The sequence below is a fragment of the Mustela erminea genome, chromosome 8, assembly GCF_009829155.1.
Source record: "Mustela erminea isolate mMusErm1 chromosome 8, mMusErm1.Pri, whole genome shotgun sequence".
Classification (NCBI taxonomy): Eukaryota; Metazoa; Chordata; class Mammalia; order Carnivora; family Mustelidae; genus Mustela; species Mustela erminea.
This window is the reverse complement of record NC_045621.1, coordinates 71793377-71816728: the sequence shown is the minus strand read 5'-3', so window position 1 is coordinate 71816728 and position 23352 is coordinate 71793377. Positions and strand designations below refer to the sequence as shown.

The window sequence follows — 23352 nt, the reverse complement described above, 5'->3', positions numbered from 1 at the left end:
ATTGGCCTGATTTTCAGAAACCATTTAACCTTTGGGCCCCCATTTCTTCTTATCTGTAAAATGAGGCACTTATATTTTAACTCTGAAGTCTTATTATACCAGTGGGATTCTAAGGTCTAAATTCCCCTGTAATTTTCTTCCTATTGTTTTACCCATTCCTCTTAATTGCTGTACAATAGTCTAATGTTCTGTGGTTGACACCATTCCACATTTTATTTATTCCCTCTTCTATTAATGGGCACTTAGTTTGTTGGGTGCTTTTTCCCCCCCATTGGAAGTAATGCTGCAATAAACGTTTTTGTACCGATCTCTTTATATATATGTGTGTGTGAAAATTTCTCCAGATTTTCAAATTTACCGGACGCTGCTGAGTTAGCCTCCAAAGTGGTTATACCAGTTTACCCATCTTCACTCCCTCCACCTCTGTTCCCACAATGGCTGTTGTCCCCTTATCATATCTAAAACCAGCTAGCAGGACACGAGTTCCTTTTCTGGTGGATGTAGGTCCCCAACATCCCTGTTCTCATTTATTCCTCCACTACTCTCCCTCCGCCCACCCCGAGTGAGGGGCAGCGCCTCCTTATATCCATGTTTGCTCCCAGCTCTTTCACCTCTGCGTTAATAATAAGTCTTTCTTCCCCCTAGGGGTTACACTTTGAAATAGGCAAGTCAGGAAGAGAATTCTTCTATTTAATGCCGGCTCATCCCTGCCTTGAGTTACAGAGCAGAGACACGTCCAGCTGCGTGATTAGGGGAAGAGAGAGGTCAAAAGGGGAAAAAGACATGCTAGAGAAGAAATCAGGTCATATTCAAAAATTTCATTTTTCAACATAGGCATTGAAAACAAATTGCCTTTATTGAAAATTATAAAATTACATGAAATCTGAACTATCTGGGAAATCTAACACTTAGGGCCATGGTTACTATGACACTCATCATTTCTGCTTGGATTATGGGATAGCATTCCGTTATTTGTGTCTGGGTCTTATATTTCCTAGAGGAAAGCAACGATGTATAATTAGACCAGCTAGATCGATGCCCAGGCAGGGAGAAGAAAAGAGGGAACCCAAAAAACATTTTTAAAGGGGAAGAGATTGAAAGAAGGGAAAAGTCAGGAGGAAAAGCTCCCGATTTTGAGGGGTGTAGCCAGGGACACCAGAAGAATGTGTGTTCCTTTGATAAGAAATTGGAGGAGAATGTAGCTGGGGATGACAGGTGGAAGTTGATGAATTTGAGTTGGGATATAGGGAGTATGAGCATCTCTTGGAAGTGATCATTCCAAAAGATCTTTTCCTTTAAAACTGCAGGCAGGACAGAACACCACCTCTGCTGGGTTTCCATGGGATCTGCAAGGATGCCCTCCTCCGGTGTGCGCACGTTCCTGCCTACTCCACATTATAGTGACCCCGGCTTCACGTGCCACACATCAGCTTTCTGCTCGCTCAGGGCTTTCATTCTCATTACAAGTCCTTCACAGCTGAACTTTGCTGGAGTGTGTGTGAGCATGCGCACACACACACACAAATAAGACGAGAGACCCCGGATGCACACTTTTCCCCAGAGGGAAAGCTAACTTCCTTCCACATCCTTAGAACTGGTTTCTATTGACTTCAGCTGTGAGCATTTCCAGTGGGGCAGCCACATCACAGTGCTTTGGTGCATCCTGGGGAAAGTGAATTACCCCATGACCAGGTGAATATTCTACTGGTGGTCCCCAGGTGGTTTTGGTAGCAGAAGGACTCCCAGCTCCACCTTCTTATCCCTGTGGTATATTGTTACTCCTTGCCCCATTTGAAGTTTTTGAAAAATAAGTTACTCAACAAATGTTATTTCATTCCCTCACTTTCATCTCCCACTGCACTAAAGGCCACAGATGTCTCCGTGCTGACTGTATTCTCTGCTCAGCCCAGCTGGAAGCAAACAAAACAAGGACATTTCTACCCCGTTTATTCGAAACACTATTTCAAACAGACTTCTCTGAGTCATCAGTGATGTCCTGTTTCTAGGACAAGGAATAATTGCTCTGAGCTCATAGTTGCTCTTTTCAAGGACTCAGGTTTAGAGGTTATGAAGAGCTATTCCAACTCAGTGATTTCAGCCCCCTCTCACTTTTTGCACTGCTTTTCAATGTCTGATGGAGTGAGTGCCCATTCATAGTTCTAGACTATTCAAGTAATATGCATTTTCAAGATTATAAAATGAAGATTCGTTCACTCCTTGACTTATCCATTCAGCCAACATTTCTTGAGTACCTTGGCATGCTAAGGCACAGGTATTGGTGCTGAGGATCCAAGATATCCTGAGAGATGCCTTCCAGAGGGGAACTCAACTACCAACAAGTGGCTATCACTAACTTGAAACAGAATGCCCATCTTTTGGGTTCTTTTCTCTATTTTTCTTCCTTTGTCTTTTCTTTATTTTATTTTTCATTGCTTATCTCTCATTCTTCTTTCCTTTTCTCTATTTTTTCCTTCTTTTTTATTATCATAATATGCCTTGTTATTTTCAAAAGGCCAACCTTGTCTTCTGTTTTTCTCACTTACTTCTAGTACCAATATTTATCAGTAGTTGAAGGGCAAAGCACTGCTCTGACCGGTTCAGGGTCATTTGACAATTTTAGGCATCTGAAAGGTTGAAGAAAAATGTGTGAACTACGGTAAAAGTGAATAAGGCTATCGGAAAAAGGATAAGGGTTTATGAATTGGAAAGAAAGACCGTATTTCTGAACAAAACGTCAACCTCTGGATTAGTCAGGATTGGCTGGGTTTTGTGGTAGTAATAAATAACCTCCAAATGTCAGTGACTTCACCCAACAGAAGTTTACTTCTTGCTGAAGCTCCATGTCCAACATGGGCCTGTGGAGGATACAGCCCCACCAAATCATTCAGGAATCTGGGATATTGGGCATGCTGTCATTCAGCATGTGCTTCCAAGATCACTTCCACAGGGGAGGAGAGCACTGGAGGGTCATCCACCAATAGATGCTTCAGCCTGGAAGGGACCCACAGTTCTTCCACTCACAGCAACCAGACACATCAGATGGCCTCTCCAACTGCCAATGAGCTGAGCCGTGCAGCCTTCGTGTGCTTGAGAGGAGAGAGTGCCTGACCCTGTGAGATTAGTAGTGTCTACCTTAGCAGGCAGAGTCAGCAAGTTTGCAATCAAGACTGTGGAAAATCCCAAATGTCCGGCTGCCATGTCTGAAGGACAAATGTAGAACAAATAGTCAACCTGAGTTCTAAAGCGGCAGAGCTCACTTCTAGCCCCTCTGGTTCCCAAACGCCTCACCACCTCACACATCCTCTTCCACAGATCCTTGTGTGTGAAGGCAGCATTTTTAATAAATACCCATGTGTGTCCTTTTATCCAATAAAATGTCAGTCTTAAATTACTAAGATAATTCATCCCTGAGGTTGAAATATTCCTCTTAATTTACTTCTTTAATTAAGGGAGGTGTGGGGTTTGTGAAGCTTGGACCATTAGGAAGCATAACTGTTCTGAGCCAAGCCTGGGAGGCCATTCCTCGCCTGTGACAGTGTGATGGAGCGAGGCTGCCAGTAAGCCAGGGTGTCAAGGATGACAGGACAGCTCCATCTATTGTAGCCACCAACCTGAATACATAACAGAGTGCATCACCTCCCTCAGACACATTCTCTCAAAGTGAAATTAACTTTATGGGGTGCGCAATTGTAAAGTCTATTTGGATGGTTTTATGTAATGACCCAGGAGTTTTCAGACAAGTGACTTTTGAGCAGCTGTCAACTAGAGTTAGCCTGCAGCTCTGGACTTCCTGGGACGTCAAAGATCAAAGTTCTGAGGGTCGTCCATCTAAGAGTGGATACGTCCCCTTGACTGATCCTCGATGGAGCCCAGTCTAAATGAAAGAGAAGAAAGATGACAAAATCAGCCCGATGCAGTGGCAGAGAGCTGAGACTCCGAGTCTAGGCCCATTCTGGGTTTACATCTTGGTGGCCCACCTATGAGCTTGTGTGACCTTGAGCAAGTTGTATAACGTCTTTAAACTTTAGTTTCCCATAAAATGAGAATGAAAATAGTACTTGTCACACAGCCCTGTTGAAAGAATTGATTGAGACGATGATGATCCTTAGCCTGGTGGCTGGCTGCTATCAAGTGGTCAGAAAATGGTAACTCTTACTGGTACTTGTTACCATCAGTATTGTTCAGGATAGCCAGCATGTATGACATTAGTGCCTTAAGATACTGTGCTGGACCCTGAGATGTAAGGGCAGAACAATGAGAAGAGCCAGAGACAAAGAATGACAAGGTAACTAATATAAAAATAGTAGCATTTCATTGTGGGCTTACTCTCTAAGAGGTACTTCTCATAGCTAGATCTTTATAGAACTGATCTCATTTAATGTTCACCCAACCCTCTGGTTAGGATTGAAGTCAGTTGATTTGGACAACACTGAAGCTGCGTGGACAAATGGAGGAAAGACTGGTCTGGCTGGACTGGAGCACAGGAGAGGAACGGCTAAGTGGAACAGGATGTACCTGGTGTTCCAAGGAAGCTCCACACCAGCACAGGTGCTCATTGCCCACGTGGATTCCAAGGTCATCTCTAATTTTGGCCACCTGGTCATTAGTGGTGTGCTGTTTGACCAAGAAACAGAAGACGGCCTTGAGGCAGTCACCACGCCTTTGAGAAGCTGGGAGACTAAAACACGTATTCAGGACATGCTTAACCGCAGCCTCAAATCTTGGGGTCAATTCAAGACATGTCCGAAACAGCAGCCAATAGCAAACCAGTCCCATATGCCAGCCACCTGAGGATAAAACTTCTTGGTGATCCAAGATTGACCACTAGATGGAGCCCTGCCAGGAATGGTGACCCCTCAGGACAGTGGTGAGAGCCCAAACCAACCAACCTCTCCACCTCTTGCATCTCCCGTTAGTCTTCTACTACAAGGTCAAAGCCACAGTTTTTAACACCGCTCTCATATGTTATTACCATGAATTCAGACAAAACAGAAAAGTATAAGGAAACTTGGAAACTTCAAGATTCTTCTAGACTTTTGCCCCGTAAACACTTTGGCAACGGAAGTTATCTCCATGTAAAATCTCCATTAAAATCACCTTGTGGGCTTATCTGAAATTAGCACCTCCAGAATTCTTGTTCTGAGTGTTGGTTTAGTTTACCTCCTCGTGTCTTGATCTTACACTCGATATGTCCTTCTAATCAGATAAAAAAAAGAGTTGAAGCATTTTTGGAGTATAGACCCACCTTTAATGTTATTTGAAAATAGGAGCTGGGCTTGGGGGTTAGGTTTTTCCCTTTTTATTTGTGTATGATTTAGTGTTCATCCTGCACTAGACACTAAAATGCATTGTTTAATTATCTGAGCTCAACACACCATTTTATAATTCATTAGTCAGTTGCTCTTTGCAAAAGCTTATTTCTTATGAAACAAAAGTGAGAATCATGCAACTGGACTATTTATCTCTCTTTAGGGGTTGGGGGTTAATATCTGATAGCTCATAACATCTTTATTATAATGCATTTATAATGATTTACTGGAATCATTCTATGGCTAAGTATCTAATGTCAAAGCTGGGATCTGGCATGAAATAAAATGCTGTATCCTTGGGTAGCTCTAGGGAGAAAAAGGCCTCAGCCAATATTTTCTGTGTAATTCTACAAACTGTAATAAGGGTAGGGGTAATTGCCTTAATGTCAATTAAGCTATTAATAATGCCTATCTTGTCATTCCTAAATATAGCAGGGTCTCAATCATACATTACTGTCCCCTGTTAAGACTGCACAGAAATGAGATCACAGCTCCTGTGGACCAGGAAGTCTGTCTAGCACCAAGTCTTACTCCTTTCCATAAAAGAAAGTCGAGATTGATTTACTTGTTTTTGATGAAAAATGGCTCCTTAGACATACATCTGTATTTGTCAGGGCAAGTGTTGGCGGTCCTTGTGAGCAGGGACAAGCCAGCCTTAAAAACTGTCCCTGTTTCTGTTCTGCTTCTAGGTGACCAGAGTAAGGTGCTCCTAATCAGAGACTAGTTCTCTGGGATCCGGCTCGCCGATGGCCTGTGGGGATAGTCCCTTAACAACTATCCCTGCATTTTAGAGTCAGGAGACTTCAATCCAGCTACAGGGGGCGCTGTGCCGTGAGCTTGTTGTTCTCGGCCAGCTTAGATGTAGACAAGTTCCTCCAGGACAGATAGACAACAGACGGAGACATGTTACAGAGTAAAGGGGCTGACAGTCCATCAGCCAATTTCAGCAGCCAAGGTCAAGAGTAGAGGCGTATTTGGAATAAGGAGTAGATGGTGAAGTGTGGGGTTTTGGTGAACAGGGAGAATGTCACCAGCTCTCCCAGATCGGCCCTAAATCAGAAACCATTTATCTCACAGCCAAGAACCAGGACAAGACTCGTCTCACTTGGCACTTACATTTCTCCTGGGCTGAGATTTCTGAGCAGCCACTTCCTTCTGCCCCCCTTGGTGGCCCTCTTGGTGAAGTGAACTTCTACTTGATGATATTTAGAGCTCATTAATTCGTCCCGAGGAAGCTTATTGTATGGCAGTTTAATGACAGAAACCTGTTTTAATGCAAATGGACATGTAATCCCACTAAGCCCCTCTGAGGGTGTAAATTTAAAACAATTGCTAGGAACTGACACCAGAGTTTAATAAGATGGAGGGCCAGTTCCTAGATCCTGGTACACCCAGGGGACCCTGCCTGGACACCCAGCCCCAGCAGTTTTAGTGCAGCTGGTGGTTACCATGGCAATTTAAATGGTGGTGGGGGGTGGGGACTGCAGTGATCCTTTCTCAGGTGGTGGGGATCAGAGCTCTGGCAGAGTAGCCTGGGGTGCAGGGGCGAGGCAAGTTCTGTGCGGGGAGGAAATGAAAGGTGAGTGGGTGTGTTCTGCTCACTGTTCCTCAGGCCAGAAGGTTGGGGAAGGTGTGACCCAGACCCAGGAGGCAGCTTTCTGTCCCAGGCTGCTTATAAATCTGCGATCTGGGCAAATCCCCACAGAAAGAGCACAGAATCTTTGCTGGGAGGCAACTTCTTCCAGGCAGTGAAGGGGGAAGCTTGCCTCTGGGGTGGAGACTGGAGCGGGGGAAAGGAGACCGAGGCGGGGAATTGTTTGTGAATATTTGCTAGATTATAATGCTGTTGGGTACTACATCATTCTCCAGAGAGCCCTGAATAAGGTTATTATGGGTGAAGTCATTTTTGTAATAAAGTTGGCTGTAACTCTGGGTCATAAATCACAGGTTCTGGTACTAAAAAAAATTACTAAACATGCCTCCGTTACCACATACTGTCCTCCTTTTAAATACTTTGATTTTACTACAAATCCTCCATTGACTGAGATGGGGGAAATACACACAATGAGCAAATGATTCCTTCCGTCCCCGGCAGCAGCCCTGCCGGCATCTGGGCCTCCCGGAATGATTTCCTGAGGTGTGATGTTATTTATGGCGTGCTTTCTCTATCAAAAAGGCAAACAGCATCCCGAGTGACCCCGGAGCATTTGCATCATTGCTTCTCTTGCTAATTGATTCATCCCCTGGCAGGGCCTGAGACACGGGCTGTTAGCTGGACACTCTCTCCCAGCTGCAGATCCTGTGGATCAAGGTGCGTAATAAGCAAAGATGTTAATAAAATTGTTAAATGTCAAAACCGCGAACCCCACACCCATTCCGAGTCCATTGGCTCTTCTGGAATGATTCTGTAAAATACCATCTCCTCCCCTTGTCCTTTCCTCAGTCTAAACTTCATAACCTTTGTTAAGTAAGGAGATTAAGAACTATTATTAACAACACTGCTTGTTTAATTTCTTTCATAACTTCTTCCTTTCAAATAAGAGTCTGGCACAGAATGAAAAGGAATGTTATCATATGAAGTGCATTTCAGATGTAATAAAGCAGAAAGGAGAAGGTGGCCCCAGTGGCAGTTGTAAGAGGGACAAAGTGTGGATCTCTATAGCTCAGTGGCTGCAAAGCAGAAAATGAAGATTGTAAAAACGTCACATAAAGAAAAAATGCACAGTGGATTCGTTTTGCGATGCCCATAATTCAGTAATGCCTTTAAGTAGCTAGAAGAAATATAATAAATGTTTTTCCACAACATTGATCATACTGTATCAGAGGAAATATTAGTGTGCAGGGAGCCATGATTATACTGGTAGTAATTCTCGGTGCAGAAAACTAGTAGAAGATGGGACCCTTTATAGGCCGAACTTTTATTGGCTGCAGTTATTTACCTTTAAGAATACGCCTAATACATTGTCCTATGGCTAAATATTTTTGCGAAAATTCAAACCAGCACTACCAGTAAATCAGAAATCCTGCCACCATTTTATAGAATTTATCTGTGTATTTTCCTGCAGACGCTCTGATATGTTCCAGAATACAAAACCAGCCAATTGACCATGTAAAAATTCTGGAATGTCTGTAAAACAGATCCTTCTTCTGTATTCTGAAGCCAGATAGGAGCGGACAGCTTTATGGCATATGTGATTCCATCCAAATGCCACCTGTATATATCTAAAACATCTCTCTAAAGAAATTAAATGGATTATTAGATTATATAATGCAGTAAAACCAGACCCAAAGCTGTAAGCAAGGAAAGGGTATGCCTGTCACGCAACTGCTTTTTTTTTTTTTTTTTTTTTGGTACTGAAACACCGGGGAAAGCTTTGCAAGGCAGGTTTTTTTCTTTAAGGGGAAAAGAAGGGAATTGATTCCTCATGCCAGCCTCTTGCTCCTCGGACTGGCAGGAGCTGGTAATGCGGTGGCCTAAGCAGTCCGGGGAGGGAAGGACCACATGCTACAGGAAAGTTCTACTTTTGCTCTGGAGGGACCCCGGATCTGACTCGAGAAATCATCGAACTGGGCTTCCAGGGTGGATAAGACAAGAGCTGGCCCAGCCACATTCTTGCACAACTCCCAAGGGAGAGGTGAGGCCTGGGCACAGCCATTCCCGGTGCGTCTGCCTAGAAGACCTGCCGTGAAAGTTTCTAGGAGAAGCAACAGAGTCGTGGAATCTGCTGTGAGAGCCGGGATAGGAACATGGCGTTGTTTTACTTCAGAATCTGGATAGGCGAGCTTGCAGTTCAAAGGCCTTGGAAAAGCAAACAGACCCGGCTACCTGCTCTGTTTCAATGCACGTCTCCCCTAACTCTCCCTGACACGACGGAAATCATTTCCCAGACTTTCTTTGCAGAGACCATCCCCATGCTTTTGTCCTAGGGCTCTTTGCTTAATGCAAATCACTGTTTTCACACACACATGCTCTTTCGAAGCAGCGCAGTTTCTATAATGTTCTTTCTTCTCTGCCATTTGGGCACAAGAGGTGTGGGCTTAGTTAAAGAGCAATTGGCATTTTTTATGGAGTTATGTCTTGATTTTCTCACTGGAGTTGGGTAGATAGCAAAGAAGAGGTAAAAGAGGGGACCTTTAAGGTCTTCCCATCTTGAGGACTTAAGGAGGCGGGCAGTTGAAGAGAAAAACCCAACATAAGGGAGTCTAAGATTGAGAAACAACTTGCCACAAGATGACGGTTTCTCTGAAGGAGGGTCGCCTGAGAAGCTGGTCAGCAGTCACTTGATGTGCTCAGCTGTGGTGTGGTCATAAGTCACTTAGAAGCTCAGGTGACCTGACAGGCTTCTGTCGCCTTCTTTCCCAACATGGCGGAGAGGGCGCTTTTTAAGCATCCTCTTACAAGTGGCCCTGCTGTAGGTACTTCCAAGCAGCAGTGGCTCTTCTTGGTCTTTTTTAATGAAAATTCTTATTGTTGTTATTTATCTTACTCAGTTAGTTGCCTGCCATGCCAGTTGAAAGAATGAAATTTAAAATGAAAAAATTGGGGGGAGGCTAATAGCTCTTTGAATTCCCTCTTTAGATGTGTGATCATGTTAATGGAGCGGTTACCAAAACTTACTAAAGATCTGTGGGTCGTCCTGTTCTTTTTTCCTTCTCCTTCTTTCCTCTCTTTCTTTCTTGTCATTCCTCCCTCCTCCCCCCTTCCTCCTTCCTTCCTTCCTTCCTACCTTCTTTCCTCCCTTTCCCCCTTCTCTCCTTTATTTTCCTTTCCTTCTCTTTCCTCTCCTTTCCCTTCTTCGTCAACAACTTGGAAAAAAGTCTTAATGAATTTCTTAGAGCAGTTCTACAACAATGAAAATATTCAGGGTCACACATGCCTTCCCTGGAATATCTCACAGTGGAGTCAAGTGTAGCTTCCATTTTTGCTGGGTTTGCAGTAGCACAAAGTCTCATTTATGCTTGCAAAAATATCTAAGCGTGCTTAGGAGGGTCAGAGAGACCCTTGGAGAGTAGACCACTATAATTTTAGTAAAATTAAAAAGCAAGAAAATAATGATAATGGAACAACAGACTTTGGAACCTACTTAGTGAATAAACAGTAAATGTAGCTGCAGTGGCAATCTAACCTGAATTACTGACTTACACTGTGGCCAGGCACCATTTAACAATACAGAGTATTTGGTTATAATAGGGAACGTTGTGTATTTTTAAAATGAGACATATTTGTAATTATCTCTACAACCGCTAGATGTCACTGTTGCATACATCTGTCCCAAAAAACTTCCCACGTAGGCCATCTGAAACTGGTATTTTAAGGACTGTCATGTTACCTCCTCGGAGTTCTACCCTTTGATGGAGCACGGGCTACCATGCTAACATCTCTCTTCTCCATCAGTGCAGTCAGCCCGATTCTCAGTTATGGCACGCTACTGGGAATTCTTCTAATTTATACAGGATGACATTCCCCAAACACAATTATCTTCTTTACTAAATTTAAAAGGAGTATGGTACTTTTATAATAGTTCCCAACATTGTATATTAATTATAACTAACACATTCTGGATACCAAATGGAATGAAGTGAAAACATAACCATAAAATACTCTGGATTTATAAAGTGTCTTTTTTTCTCCCCTCAAAGAGCTTATAGCAGTTTCCTATCTATTTGCTCATCTGTCTTCCCAACATCCCTAGGGGGTTACCTGCTTTAATGCTTTTATGAGTCAAAGTTGACCTGTGAAATAAATTGAATGAAGTAATTATTTACACTGGCATCCCAGGAGTAAAGTAAAAGCAAACACTGAAAATGTGTTCCAGACAGCTAATTCTAGTTTGCAAAAGTAACGTACTGAAATTTTGGTAGTTCTGGTTTTCTTTTTCAATTACTTTTATAATTCCTTAATTCACGGGCCCTTTAATACTTCTTTTAAAAAGTTGTTTTAAAAAACCTGAGCCATCTAGTGTAGCTGACGTTATACAGAAGTGAGATCTAGAGACTTCCCAAATGTGAAAAAAGCCTGGCTCAGTAGAAGTGCTAGACTAGACTAGACCAATGTGTGTGTGTGTGGGGGGGGGGGGGCGGTGCGGGGAGGGTGGGGGGCGCATAGGGAAGAAAAAGAACAGGTGGACCAATTGGAACAGTACTTAGCTTTCTCTATGGTTAAAAATGATCGTGCGCTTCAGTTTCACTGTCTTGTTTAATCTCTTTCTTTTTCTTAAAATCTTGGATTTGTTTTCTTTAACTTCCTCTAGTTCCTTTGCACTGGGGAAACCAGAACTGTTCTTAGAGGACTATTGGTCTAGATTCGGGGCGGGGGAGGGGGTTAGATACTCCATGTTTAGTGAACTAGCAGAGAGCTGTGTTGCTTGCCATGCTTTGATGCAAAATTTCAGTCATTGTTTCCACATTTAGGGGCTGGAATGAACATCAAAGAAGTGGGTGTACGGAATTTACTGAATGCCAAAGAAGTACAATAACATACAGAGGATATAAGCAAATCCCAGTGGCAAAATTTGCTGCCAATTCTTGCACATAATAGAGGCCCTAAAGTGACAGTCTATCTTTGACAAATGCATAATGATATCAATGCCAAGGGAAGGAACTAGCATGCTGAAAGGTGAATAAAAGAGTTGGGAACAATTCAGTGCACTTACACATTTCCTTAGTGTGTTTTCACACAACAAGGAAAGCAGATGACACAAATGCATTAGGTAATCATTGGACGGGGCTGCAAACTCACCAGCAGTTTGAAAAGACCTGGCTCTTTTGGGATCTAGCTCTGAAGATGAAAATAAAATGTGATTAGAAATAATTCATCTTCTGGAGGGGGAAAAAAAAGGAACAAGTAAAGTGAAAATAGCTTTCTTGTTCTGTCTTGGATAGTTCCAGTTTTAAAGCCCATATGTTGTTTGCTATAACTTCTTCGCCTCCCAGGGCCAATGCATTCCAAACGCTTCAGCTAGTGCACTGCACCGAGGAGCCTAGAAAGTTAGGGCTCATTTGTATCCGCAGTCTTTGTTCAAATATGGATTAATTTTGGTTAATTTCAGTAGGTGCACATAAAGTAAAATGCACAGAACTGAAACCATGGAAATCAGGCCATTGTGTGATCATCTAAAAACCTACTTTTCAAGCTCCTTTAAGTTTTATTTTTGAAATAAAAACAGTAAAAATGACTGTAAAAAGTTTCCAAAAGCGTTGACATCATGAGCAACTGCTAACCGAGGCTATTCCCAGAACAACAGCGTGAATTTGGATAGAATTCTAGAAAAGCTAACTGCCCTGCAGTGCCAGCTATAAATATTTCATTCAGGAGGTGATTCCAGAAGGGTCCCGGGGTACATGGCTCTTGCCTCTGGGGCCAGGTATCTGTGTAGATGCCTGTTGCGTTACTGTCCCCTGGGCTAGCCTGGGACTGCAAGGGCAGACTCTCGCCCTTCGGCAGCAGCCCTTCGACACTGAAGGTGAGCGTGTAAGGCCTTGTGTCGGCTGCTTTAAACAAGCAGTCCGTGTGGGAATGTTTAGAGAAAGAAGTTCCAAGACGTCACAGAACACAGCAAGTGCCTACAGGGTTCATGAACGCAGTCTGGTAATGAATTGAGTACAAGAGTGACCAAGGGGTGTGTGTATTTGAAATTCTCCTTGGTAGAGCAAGACATTGTGCCAGTTGCAAATAGAGCCACCATTTCTGTCCTTCGCATCAACCGATCAGAGCAGATTACGTATCTACACCCAAACCACTTCCAGCGCAGCCCCTACCTACAGTTTTTCAGTGCTGCTTACAAAAGTTCTTCTGCAGCCTTGCACTGCATGATAACGGAGCTCACGGAAGGATCTTGCTCTGTTTCTTGTGCATGTTAAGTAAATGCAGTGCTTTTCATTATTTCAAACTCTGTAAGGCCATGACTGAGTGCCCAGAAAATGGACAAACAAGTATTCAACTGGCTGGATGAACCATGGCTTTCTGGCATTAAAAGTGCAATATTTATGAGTTAATTTAATCATAGAAGAAAATATTGAGTAGGTGACTGAGTAAAATGATGACTGTGTATTATGTTTTTGCCATGCAGCTGGATAAACATATTCAACGACAGACCTTGGCAAGAACTGCAAAGATGCTCTTGACAATGGCATGAATAAATATTAGGTGCTGCCTCGAATTCACTGCATTTGAGGTCTTGAGCAAAGCCAGATGAGGTTTAGCAAGGAAACGGAGAAGAATCCACGCATGCACTCGGGGATTATGTAAACACTGGAGTCTTTCTCTGCTGCCTGGGAATTGCTCTAACATCCATTTTCATCTACATCACTGACAGGTTTTTTTTTTTTTTTTTTTTTTTTTTTAACTTACTATCTTTGCACTTCTAGGAGTGTACTTTAGCATGAAAAGCCAGCTTTTGGGAAGCCCGTGGCAAATTTTTCAACAACATGGACACGGGGAGGAGAGAGATACTTTGCATAGACTACAGAGAGCTGACAAAAAGAATGATTCTATTTTGTAGTGACCCAATCCAACCTATATAGACCACTAAATTAAAAAAAAACTTCTTTAGATGGCTTCTTAAATTTCTTTAGAATATATGGCTTCTGATTCCAAGAAGAACCATAAGGAAAAACGATGTTTTGAAAAGATATTTTGAAGGGAGGAGATGGGTCACATTAACAGCCTCTTCATGGAGCATTTGTAGCCAGTGCTGAAGGAAGCAGCGTGGGAGAGAGCGTTACACAAATAGCGAGTTTTCCCCTGAAGAATTGTTGTTTCACTGACAAAGAGAAGCTCTTTTCCCCCAGTTTTGTTGAGATATAATTGACATATGAGATTGTATAAGTTTAAGGTGTGAGACATGTTGGCTTGGATATTTCTTTTGGGAAAAGACCACCACCAGAGCATTGGTGAACACCTCTGTCCTGTCACATTATTGCCGTATTTTTTTCTGTGGTGTCAGCGTATAAGATCTATTCTCTACACAGCTTTTAAGTATACACTGCATATGGTTAATTACATTTACCAGGCTGAACATTAGATCTCCCCAACCTTACTCTTCTTGTAACTGCAGGTTTGTACCCTTTGGCCAACATTTCTGTATTTCCCCACGCCCTTCCCCCGGCAACCACCATTCTACTGCCTGTGTCAGTGATTTATTATTATTATTATTATTTTTAAGATTCTGCATGTAAGTGATAGCGGGCAGTATTGTCTTCTCTTTCTCTGTTTGACCTATTTCACTTAGAAAAATGCCCTCAAGTTACATGCATGTTTTTGCAAAGGCAGGATTTCCTTCTTTCTCTTAGCTAAATATTCCATATTTTATTTATATATATATATATATATATATATACATACACACACATATACACACACTCTCACACACACATGTATATATGTATATATGTATACACACACACACACAGAACATCTTCCTTCCTACTTTGATGAACATGTAGGTGGTTTTCATGTCTTGACTGTTGTGGATAATGTTGCAGTTGACATGGGATTGCTGATATCTTTCTGAGACCTTATTTTCATTTCCTTTGAATACATACCCTGCATTGCGTTTGCTGGATCATATGTAGTTCTATTCTTAATTTTTTGAGAAACCTCTATGCTGTTTTCCAAGTTTCTGTATTCATTTACATTCCCACTAATGATACACAAAGATTCCCTTTTTGCCACATCCTCACCAACACTTGTTATTTCTTGTCTTTTTGATGATAGTTATCTAAGGGTGTGGGGTGATAACTCCTTGTAGTTTCCATTTGCATTTCCCTGATGATCAGTGATACTGAGCACTTTTCATGTGTCTGTCTATTGGCTGTTTATATATCTTCTTTGGAAAATTATCTGTTCAGTTCCTCTGCCCATTTTCAATTAGATTATTTTTTTGTGTTATTGAATTTTATGGGTTCTTTATATCTTTTGGATTTTAACCCCTTTTCAGATATATGATTTGCTGATATTTTCTCCCACTTCATAGGCTGCCTTTTCATTTTGTTGGTTGTTTCTCTTGCTGTGCAGAAGCTATATAGTTTGATGTAGTCCCAGTTTTAAGTCCTGCATTTGTTGCTTGTACTTCTGGTGTCATATCTATAAAATTATTGCCAGAACCAGTGTCAAAAAGGTTTTCCCCTGTGCTTTCCTCTAGGACTTTTATGGTTTTCAGTTCTTCTGTTTTAAGTCTTTATTTCATTTTGAGTTAATCTTTGTGTGTGGTATAAGATAGGGGCCCAGTTTCATTCTCCTGCATGTGGTTATCTTAGCTTTCCCAGCACCCTTTATTAAAGAGACTCTGCTTTCCGCATTGAGTATTCTTGGCTCTCTTGTCAAAGAAAAGTTGACTTACATGCAGGGGTTTATTTCGGGCTCTCTCTTCTATTCCATTGCTCTGTGTGTCTGTATTTTTGCAAGTACCATACTGTTTTGATTGCTAAAGTTCTGTAATCTAGTTTGAAATCAGGAAGCATGATGCCTTCAGCTTTGTTCTTCATACTTTTGGCATTCAGGATCTTTTATCATTTCACATGAATTTCAGGATTGTTTTTTTCTATTTCTTGAAAAATGTCAATAGATTTTTGATAGGGATTGCATTGAATTTATAGATGATTCTGGGTGGTATGAACGTTGTCTCTTATAGGCAACAGATAACTGGGTCTTGTTTTTTTAATCCATCCAGCTACTCTGTGCAATTGATTGGAAAATTTAATTCATTTACATTAGAATACTTCTTGATCTGTAAGGACTTATTAATGCTGTCGTACTGTTTTCTGGTTGCTTTTTAGTCCGTTTGTTCCTTTTTTCCTTCCTTGCTGCCTTCCTTTGTGAACTGATGATTTTGCATAGTGGACTGCTTTGATTCTCTTCTCTTTATCTTTTGTGAAGATACTGGAAGTTTTTATTTGGTGGTTATCTTGAGGCTTACATAAAACGTTTTCTAGATATAACATTAACAACCAAACTTGGATTGCATGCAAGAACTCTACCCTTTTACATTTCTGATGTCACAATTTATCTCTTTTTATATGGTGCATTCTTTACCAAATTATCATAGTTATAGTTATTTTTAATACTCTTGTCCTTTAAGAAAATTTCTGACTGAGGTCTTTGCTTCTTATTTTCTGGAGCACACACACTGTGTCTAGAACAACAACAGAAGAACTATGGTATCTGGGCCACAGTGTACGTGCCACAGACTTCTGCTAAATCTTTAATTTCCTAGATTGCTTTTTATTCTTTGGTCACCTTAGCATTAAAATATGAGGACAGAATGCATCAGCGAGGCTAGCAAAGCCTATGAGAAAAGAACCCCTAAATGGGTGTGGGTATTCTAGATCCTAGTCTTGTCGTGTGACACTGGCCAAGTCACTTTGCTTCTCTGTACCTCAGTTTTTTCAATCTGTAAAATTATAAGAACATTTTCTTGCCCAGATTTCAGAGTCTGATTGTGAGAGAAAAACTAGAGCATCTAAAGCATTAGTTTCTTTTGTTATTAAATCACTGTGCATTTAATTGGAACTCTGATTTATTCCTGAAAGGATTTCAGTTGCACTTAGAGAAGTTAAAATACAAACTTAAGATAGGATCATGACGGGGTGTCTGGGTGGCTCAGTCTGTGAAGCATCTGACTCTTGGTTTCAGCTCAGGTCGTGATTTCCTGGAGGTGAGATCCAGCCTCACCTCTGGCTCCAGCTCAGTGTGGAGTCTGCTGCTGATTCTCTCTCTCCCTCCGCCCCTCCCCCACTGCCTCTCCCCTTCTGTTCCTTCCCACCCCTGTTCATGCATGCTTGCTCTCTCTCTCTCTTCTCCCTCAAATAAACAAATAACTAAAATCTTGAAAAAAAAAAAAGATACGACCGTGACTACAACTAATACTTCTCTGTATAGCCAAGCAAATATGGTGACTCACAAACTTAATTTTTCCTTATTTTCTTTTGAAGAAACCTCTCAAAATCTAATTTTTTAAAAAAGATTTATTTATTTAGTTTAGAGAGAGGGAGAGTGCACTCAAGTGGGAGGGAGGAGGAGAGGGAGTGGGAGAGAAGCAGACTGCCTGCTAAGGGCAGAGCCCAATGCAGGGCTCAGTCCTACCACCCTGAGATCATGACCTGAGCCAAAATCAAGAGTCAGGGGCTTAACTGACTGAGTCACCCAAGTTCCCCTCCAAATCTTATTTTTAAAAGGAAATCTAGCTCATCTCCCAACTGCTCTGTCTTCCTGGTAACATTCTTAATTGGACACATTCCACTTTGGCGTGCATTTACAAATAGATGCCTGGAATGCTTGATCCGCGTGGGGGAGTGAGAAGTAGCAAGAGGGGTGTTTGAACATGAAATTACCATAATTTGGTAATGGTTTGGATTTGGGAAAGTGAGAGAATAAAATGTCAAAAGATGACTCCCAGACTTACGCAGATATTGAGAGAAGAAAGATTTAGAGGAATAATCAGGAATTCAGTTTGGGATATGGTAAATCCAGGAAAAGACCATAAAGGCATCTGCGATGGTAAAAGAGCACTGAGCTTAAAGGCAGATGACTTCAGTTAGGGTCCTGCCTCTGCTCCAGTATGTATGAATGTGGGGAAAAAGACTTACTCTTCCTGAGTTTTGGTGTCCTTATCTATAAAGTGAACATATTAATATCTTTCTCATTACTTTGTTGGGAAGGTAAAATGACAATTTTAAAAAAAATGCTTTATTTTTTTTAAGTAATCTTTACACCCAACTCAGGACTTGAACTCATGGCCCTGAGATTAAGAGTCGCTCATTCCACCAACTGAACCAGCCAGGCACCCTCATTATAAAATGAGGGCATTTTATAAGGAACTGTCCTATTTCTTGTTACTATAGAGACATAAGAAATAACACAATGAAACAAGTTTGGACATTTTCTCCTGGAAACATCCCCACTAAGTAACAGATACCTTTTTCTTCTTGTCTTTTCACTAACTCACATTGTGTCTTTCACTGAGCTACCTTGGAGGCCCACTTTTTCTCTTTCCTATCTTCAGGAGGATGCCTACACCCATAATCTCATCTTGAAGGGCACAAGGAATTAACGTGGAGAAAGTCTCTTGAGATTCATGGTTCACTAGGGGCAGGAATCATGGCTCTGTAATGCTATGGGCTTCCAGTGAATATTAATTGGTAATTCAGCATTACCACTTAGGTTTTAAACTGGTGAGAAGAAGAAGAGATTTTAGTCAGTTGGGAGAAAACATCCCCATGCCTGCTCATGTTGGGTTGGGAACATCCATTAACCCCACAAAGTCAAGCCTCAGGTTATCCCTAAAATCCAAGGAAGGAAAAAGGCCATGGACACATGAGAGAGAAGCTAATGTTTCCCCTGCTTAAGTTTCCTCAGGGTGAACTCCTTGATCCCAACCTACAATGATGTACTGAAAATCTGTGTGTGGTTAACTTATTTTGACCACTCAAAAGCTAAATAGTGAATCTGGCTGCCAATAGCAGTGGGATATCTTTGGATATAGCAGAGATCACGGGAGAGGGCAGAATTCACCCACCTCACACAGAGTCTAAGAAGGCTCATACTTCAAGGGCAAATAGATTCCATTTGTGGAATACAGACTTCATAAAATTTGAACATTTATTGAACCTCAACAAGGGGCAAGGAGTACAGAAATATCTAAACTGTGCCTCAGTCTTACAACCTATCTGTGGGGAGAAAACTAGTAAATGAAAGACTTGGTACTAGATAACCTTTCTGTACAGTGAAACAAGTTTTGTGGTGGTGTTGTCTTTGCCTCTTAATGTGTATTTTGTGAATCTCTGTTTCCTGCCTGAGAACTTCCAAGAGCAACAACAAAAAATAAAAACAGAGGTCCAAATATCTCCATATTTTCCAAGATGGAATGTTGTTTCTGTTAAAAAAAATTTTCCAGCTGAGCTCTATGACCAGTATCTGAACATGAAATTCTTATTTCCTGGGAGTTCTAATAAGTGTCTCTAGTATATTTGGAAGGATGTCTTGAAATACCAGAATAAGAGGTCAGTCATTAGCGAATTTTCAGATCCATGCAAACTGGCTTGATGCTATGCTTTCCAGTATATGTGTATAGGGAGGTGTGCATATATGTCACTCCAAAGAGAAGAACCACTTGTCATCTGGTATTCGTAGAGCATTTAGGACAGTAGCTACACCACAGTTAAGTCCTATGTAAGTCTTGACTGCTGCTGCTTCTACGACTAGCATTACAACACTGTTAACTGTTGGAAAGACTAAGGTGTATGCTGTGACCAGGAGTCAACTGGGCTGGTTTCATGAGCTCTACCAGCCCTGGTGCTTCTCACCCATGAACAACCCTTTGCCTCTTGGGAAGACCATCTTTCTAGGTCCACATTTTTGCCATTGGCTGACTCTTGGGAACTGTCAGAGTGCCAAGGGAAGCTTGGGGATGTGGCGAGTGGCGGGGGGAGGGGTGCATCACTCTAAGGCAGTGCTTCTCAAATTATGTAGAGGAAAGAGAAGTTTTTGTTTTTGTTTTTTTAAATTTGCAATCTATCACAGCCTGATATTTTGGAAGGGGCAATAAAAGTAACTAAAAATGGAATAAAAAAACCAATACACACAACACCCAAGTGCCATTTTTTTATTAGATTCAACAGACATAAACTCATCCTACCAAGTGGATTTCAACATTTTAAATGCTTTCTCTCGATTCTATGCTGGTCTCCTCTCTGAATGGTAACCAAGATGACAACAGCGGGCCCCATTTTGAATAGCAATATCTTAAAAGACAGTGAGGAACCCCCAAAAGCCTGTCATTTTCTTGCTGTTATCCTTTTGTGGAGTTCAGAGGGCTCTCACTGCAGCAGAGGACACTACAGGTCTGCAGGCCTTTGGCCTCAGCTTCACTGGAACGAAGCTGGTGCATACAAGGTGACCGAGAGAGGCCATCGGGGGAAGCTGGGTTCTGCTGGGTGCTGGCCATTGTCTCAGCAGGGGATTTATGCACAGCTAAGCAGTGGGCTGTTCAATGCAGATGCACAGGTGTGGGAACAGTTTGTGATAGGCAGGTTTATGGCATATAAACACATTGTATGATATACTGTAATCAACTCTATAAACAACTTTAAAATTGTCTATACTTCATATTTCCAGCATTTGGTTTTGTTAATCATATGTCTTCCTGACAGCAATTAAATAACCTTGAGAGGAAATGTACACCTGCTGTCTCCCCTGGGGAAACTACATCTCTTTGGTGAATGACATAAGTCCTCTTTAAAGCATAACTGAAGACAGAATTGAATTTGGAGATATGTCTCCTTTCTCTCCTGTTTTCTCTCTAGTTGAAATGGAGGGCTTGGTGTGATAGAGCTGGTCTTTTTCTGGATCCCTAGTCTAAGATTCTACTTAAAACAGAACGTTTCACTGAGGGGCTAATTAAAGACAAGAGCTAAATGAGGTTGAGACGAGTATGGCAGTGAGGAGGTCCCACATTCACCTCCTTGGCCTGCACCCCCACTCTTCCCAACCTCTCTACCCCAAGGTGCTCCATTCTGTCAGATTTCCTTCTGGGAACACCAGATTGATCCTGTTTTCCTTCAAACAAAAGAGAACATAACAAAGCATTTGCTTCGCTTGGGTCAGGTTCCACACAAAGTCCACTCATTAAGATTGATGAATTAAAAGTCTCTCTTAATTGACAGATGTCGGGCCAAGGGGGGATCCTGGGAGCTCAGTGTGGGCTGGGCACCACTACAGCCTGAAGTGGCCAAGTATCGACTCTGGATCAGTTGGGTGACGCAGAATTTGGGGAGTTAGTGCCCCAGAGGCATGTTCTCCAGCTGGCCTGGGTCAGTGAGTGGGATGGGTACACTGGATGGGCGAGGAGCCGCCCCAGGCGCAATAACTACCAGGACCCTCGGACTTAGGGCCACAGTTCCCCTTGTAACTCTTCCACCTCCACGAGTGAGCTGAACTCGTCTAAACCATGTAGCCAGTAGGTAGTCCTGACCACAGAGTATCACAAAGCCTTCACCAACTGGCCAAGGCTATGTCTTGGATCCAGAACTCTGAGGACGTGGGACCCCATCCCCATCATGTTCTGCTGAGTTGATGAGTGGGGAACAGCTGTTCAGAAGAGGAACATGTGCCCTGAAGTCTTTCACTCACTCTTAGAATGGCCCCATCAACTGTCTACTTGGTAAGAAAAATGACTTCAAAACACAGTGTTTTGTCAGTGTGAAAACAATGCCAGAGCTATATGACCTTGTTAACTGGGCCCTGACCTGTTGATCTGATGGAGATTGAGAATGTCCTGGTACTTATTGGAACTCTAGAAATTTTCTTTCTTGGATCTGCAGGGATAGCTCTGTGAGGGATGAAGGGAAATGACCTGTGGGGTTGGAAGTGTTCCTGTTACCATGGATGATACTACAACTGTCAAGGCAAATTCAAGCCAGGGAGGTCACTAGATCACAGGTGGGAGATACACACCACATCCACAAGGCATCCTGGGATTATCAATGGGACAGGGCCTTGTCTGACATCGCAAGGGAATCTGAAATCATTTCAGAACTGGTTTAGACAGTAGGTTTGGGAGACAACTATCTTCTCAATGTTAAACCCAGTAAATATGGACTGGTTGTTCCCGTCTTCCAAGAAAGCTTCTTGGTGCTGGGAAGTGGTTAAGCATCAATGGGGAGGCTGTCTATGCATCTAAACAATGGAGGGTGCAATGGGAAAATAACATAGTATCTATGGTATACCTTAAAATGATCAGCTATGTATGCCATTTTACTGAACTGGTAAAAAAATGAAGACTTAGCCCCCCATAACTATCTTGACTACAAAGGTAGGGGTGCTAGGAATCCAAGAAGATCAAGGTGGTCTACAGATCTGGATAAAATTGTCCTCATTTCTCTGACCTCACCACCTGCTCTCCCAGTTGAGTTTGCCTAGACTGTGAAGCTGATGATAATTGAAGTTCAAGAGAAAAAGGACACTGCTTGGTGTTGGCTGCTTCGATTTTCCTTGAATAGTACCATCACTGTAATAAACCAACTTCTCTTCCCTACCCATAGATGGCTTTTCCAACACATTTCAATCAGAGGAACTGAGCACATTACACCGAGTCTCAATGAAACAAGGATCTGAGCACCACTGATAGTATACCTCACTCTGGGAAGCAAAAGAGAGGACTGAACAATTAAGCTCTGAGTTCATCCATTTCTACCTTTGGAAATTATCTACCATGGGAACTTCCCTCAATAATCTGTTTGATAAGCCTACTTGCTTACTCTAGGACTTTAGTCTGAGAATAAATGAAGTCACTCTGTTGCCTATGAGAGGAGTTAGCAAGTTTGGCAAACTCAACCATATGCTATTTATTTAATGTCAATTGTCAACCAACCTCTTCCCCCCCCACACAAGTGCAGGAGAGCCTAGAGGGGAAGGAAAAGGCTTCTAGGCTGCTAATGTTCTATCTTCAGAAGTTTCTGAAGAAAACTAGTAGCTCTGAAATTCAGTCTGTTTACAGGGATGCTATTTTTAAAAATGGATGTGATTCTATTCTGCCTTTTAAAATATGATCAAGGGGCGCCTGGGTGGCTCAGTGGGTTAAGCCTCTGCCTTCAGCTCAGGTCATGATCTCGGGGTCTTGGGATCAAGACCCACATTGGGCTCTCTGCTCAGCGTGGAGCCCCCCCCCCACCCACCTGCCTGCCTCTCTGCCTACTTGTGATCTCTCTCTGTCAAAAACAAAACAAAACAAAACAAAAAAAGAAACTTAAAAAAAATGGTCAAATAAATACATTTATATGTAAAGAAAAATTACATATCTCCCTATCATCTCTCTCTCTCCTTTCTTTTTTTCCTTGCAATTTTGATGTTGTTATTGTTGAAGAAACTGGGTGTTTGTCTTGGAGTTTCCAATAGTTTGAATTTATTGTATTACTCTGTCATTGTACCCTCTAAATTGGCAGTTAGATCTAGAGGCTTGATAAAATTCAGGTTCAATTATTTTGTCAAGGGTATTTCTTATACAGTGTTTTGTACTTCTATTAAGATATACATAATGTTTGATTGTCT

The 23352-nt window shown here is 42.0% G+C and overlaps 1 pseudogene; it reads left to right on the top strand.

The window, feature by feature from the left end:
* Positions 1-4509: 4509 nt before the first annotated feature.
* On the top strand, positions 4510-22224 carry LOC116597077 (annotated as a pseudogene).
* The last annotated feature ends 1128 nt before the right edge of the window (positions 22225-23352 follow it).